Below are 3,915 nucleotides of genomic sequence, written 5' to 3' on the forward strand. Positions count from 1 at the left end.
GTTGTATTGCTTGGAGGACACAGTGAGGAATGAAGCCCCATTAGGGCTTTGCATGCTGTTGTTTTTCTTGGCAATGAACTTGGCTGCTGCTGTTAAAAAAAAAAAATCAAATCAGTTCAACACATTATTTGTAAAGTTAGGATGGGATGGCGGTGTTAAAGGTCGAAAAACTAGGAAGGGCCTGGAGGTTTTAGGTTTGTAACTGAATCAGGCTACTTAAAAAATGGGTTCACCACAGAACTAACTCGTGGGGAATAAACCCAACCTAGTTTTGGTTTCTGCTGTGCCTTTAGCTTTCTGGTGGCTGGGTACGGTAGCCCACTCAGCATATGGCTAAGGCCACATTGTAATACAGCTAAGTCGGATGATGGTTGAAATAATCTATCATGAATAAAATTTAGGTTTCTACTCGCACAAATTGGCCAGCAATTAGTGAACAAGAATAATGTTTGCTGCGGGCAGAAAATAACTGCGCATGTTTTACCATCAGTGAGTTTTGATTCTGTGACATTTTATACCATCTACAACCACCTTCATAATGGGGGTTGTGTGTAAACTATTTTAGTTTGTTACTTTAGAATTAAGTTGTAACTCCATCCCCATGGTTTTCCACCGCTTATTTATTTTAATAATGCATAAATTCACAGCTTATTAGTAATCATTTGATTTACGTTATAACTACCGCTATAGTTTGAACTTACACCACAGCCTGCTGCAACAGGCTGCCCTGGTTTGTCCAATTTTTCACAAACTTTAAAACATGGAGAGTATATGTAAATATGTAGAAACAAATTCCACAACAGTATAGAAAAGAAATCTGGGGTGGCTCTCTTCCCCACAGAAAAAAAAAAAGAGCCTGCTTTTAGCACATATGAGAATTTAGCACTAAAGTTATGCACCAGTCACCCGGCCGAAACATAGCTTGGTAAAAATATATGCAAGTGGCTTGAATAAGATTGCTCTTCCCATTCGCCAAACCAAAAAACTCTGTAATCTGTTATGTGCAGGTCAAATTTTAACATCTACCAATCCTCACTATGAGGGTTTTCTTACAGAGGGTCATTAAGCCTCCGTTATACAGTACAGCCTGAAATAAAGAGGTCTTCTTCTACTTCAGAAGAAAACAATGACAATTGAAAAGTAACCTTAAGGGAAAGAGAGCAGGAGCGCTTCAGGATCTGTCTGATTAAGTACGGGAGATGACTGTGATTGATCAAACACAGAGTCTGAGATCAGACGCAGCAACGAGTTAAAACAGAAACCTTTCTAAGTTGCAAAAACAAGTAGGGAACAGTTGAGAAAACAGCTCAATAATGCTATCAGATTAGTTGTTAATAATACAATTCCAGAGGTAAACCACAGCAGTGCTGGTCAAACACCAGGAACGTTTGATAATCGTCAGCTGGAGACAACAGACGACTGGCTTTGGGTTGCCTGGTTGGGCACAGGACTGATGGCTCAGGGTTGTCACGATGGTAATTATGGGTTGCCAGGTTGGGTAGGAAGCAAGGCTGGTGCTTATGATTAGCGGTGAAGGAATTTCCCCTGAGGATGGCTCAACAGCACAGTATGCAGCATTATCGGCATTCTTGTTGTCTTTGCTAATTGCTCTGTAAAGATACAGCGGGGGCCTCGTGCAAGACGCAATGCACACAATATACGAACAAATTGTCCCTTATTTTTGTTCGTATCCATGATTTATTCTTATTTTGTTAGTAACCACTGAATTCTGGATTCACCAATGCTCTGCTCTTCGGTAAGAGAACATTTTACGAGTGGTTGAGAGCAGGAGATAGGAACAAAACATCTTGTTTTCACAGTCCACAAAATGTTTGTCCAACTCAGGGAAACATGGTAAATGGACTGTATTTATATAGCGGCTTTAAGTTCTTCCGACCACTCAAAGCGCTGTACGCTAAATGCCACATTCACATACATTAATACAGTGATGACAAAGGAGATCACAAATAGAAGGTAATTCATTCATGCACATTCATACACTGATGTACAGCATCGGTATCATCAAGGACACTTCAACATGCAGTGGACGACCCGCTCTACCTGCTGAGCCACAGACTCAGAACAAAACATATGTTTTAAATCTGAGGAACATAAAATATCATAGAATCAGATAAGATTATATGTTTTAGAGTAATTATAGTGATTGGATTATTAAGTGGCTTTGGCTTTCCATCCCCTGCGGTTCACTTCTCAATAGCGTGGTATTTCATTACTGCAGTTATCACAGCCAGTAAGGAGTGTAATATTGCATAATATCACATTGTATTGTGTCAATATGATTTATGAAAGTAATTGTCTCTGATCTAAATCTCTTCTCTCATGGCCAACCTTACCTAGAGCGATGACACTGAATCATAAACTCATATTCTGTGAATCCTCACCGTCCAGTAAAAAGCTTCATACCTCCAACACAACCTTGTTTTCTGAGTTTATCCAATCTGAGTTTAAGAAAGCTAATACATTTCTTGACACAGAAAGAGGAATCTGATCCTTCAGCAGGAGTTAAAACATATGAAAAGCATCTAAAGAGGAGTAAGATGTGTGGTTTGTGTCCATTTTGCAGTACTGACCATACTCCTGGTTCAGCCCCCACAGCTTGATCTTGTTGGCTTCGTGCTGGGCCTTCTTCTTCAGCCGGCAGGCCCTGGAAACAGAGAGCAAGAGAGAGAGCACCGTCATTCTCTGGAACAAGAAACTCTGTTCCAGTATTCACGTTCTCCACACGACCCTGTTACCGTGTCTGCTAGTTCACGCTGAGAGCAGCTGGAGAGCGATGAGTGGAGGATGTATTTCCAAACTGTGAGGGAGATTAACTGGAAACATCCCTCCGCTCCTCCTGTAACCATTTGACACCCCGACTCTGAAGTGGAAACGGCCACTTTGGTTTCAGAATATTTGGGGTTGAAAAATGGCAGCAGGGAATGAATCAATCAATGCATGTTAATAATGAATGCCTCTCATGGGGACTATACTCTGCAGCTTGCAGAGATTTTCTTTTTCTATTTTCTATTTCTTCTTTTTCTGCAGCTGTGAGTCAGCTAAATGAAACCTAAGGAAACACTTGCAGGCCAGTCTCTGTTTCTCTGCATGTTGGATTTCGCCTACAGCCACATTTTTCTCTTCTAAGTTCCAAATTTGTACCAAAGTCCCTGCTGGTTTGGAGAGGATGTAGACGACCACACAACAGTTAAGCTGTTCTTAATCATTGCGGGGATGGGACTGATAAAGTACAGAGGATAATTCCAACATATATGTACCACAGGTTTTTAAATTTCCTACCTTCCCACATGCCCCTAAACACACTGTCAATATAAAGTTTTCGAAACAGCCCCTGCTCTTGATTAAACATCAAAAATAGCCCCAAAAAAGAAGTTAATTGTGAAGCTGCAAAGAAAGTAAATGCTGCCTGGAAGGTAGGAAAAACATATTCGCCAAATGAGAAGCCTCTGGTGCTCGGATAGTGTCTCCAAACCTGGAGCTGTGTGTATTTTTGAAGTCAATTTAGCAACCAATCACATGATAAATGGTAACTTTCTCTTCAGGGAAAGAATGACTCACACAGCAGACACATTATTTGATTCATTTAAAGGAATACAAAATAACATTTTGGGGCTTATTTGCTGTCTGAACACCAGCAGGTGGCTCAGCAAATCTCATTTGTGCAGCTATGGAATAGACAGTGCTGAAAGTTTGGTGACGCCTACTTGCACTCTCAGGACAATACCTCTTTCTATCACCATCAACTCCTGTCTCATGACTGACTGCAAACCATACTGCATCTCTTTTGTGGAGCAACTTTTTCTCTAGCAGTCCAAAAATTAGACACATCCTTCACAGGACGATGCAGAAAAGACTAATCCATGATTTGTTTATTCCCTAGTCTGGATTACCGCA

The 3,915-nt window shown here is 40.8% G+C and overlaps 1 protein-coding gene across 1 annotated transcript in view; it reads left to right on the forward strand.

Annotated features, from left to right (window-relative positions):
• LOC118327464 (CREB3 regulatory factor-like) overlaps positions 1-3,915 on the forward strand; it is a gene marked incomplete in the record, with an annotated part of 29,193 nt that overhangs the window by 18,250 nt on the left and 7,028 nt on the right.

Source organism: Morone saxatilis, unplaced genomic scaffold (assembly GCF_004916995.1).
Source record: "Morone saxatilis isolate NCDOM2014 unplaced genomic scaffold, NCSU_SB_2.0 Contig17, whole genome shotgun sequence".
Classification (NCBI taxonomy): Eukaryota; Metazoa; Chordata; class Actinopteri; family Moronidae; genus Morone; species Morone saxatilis.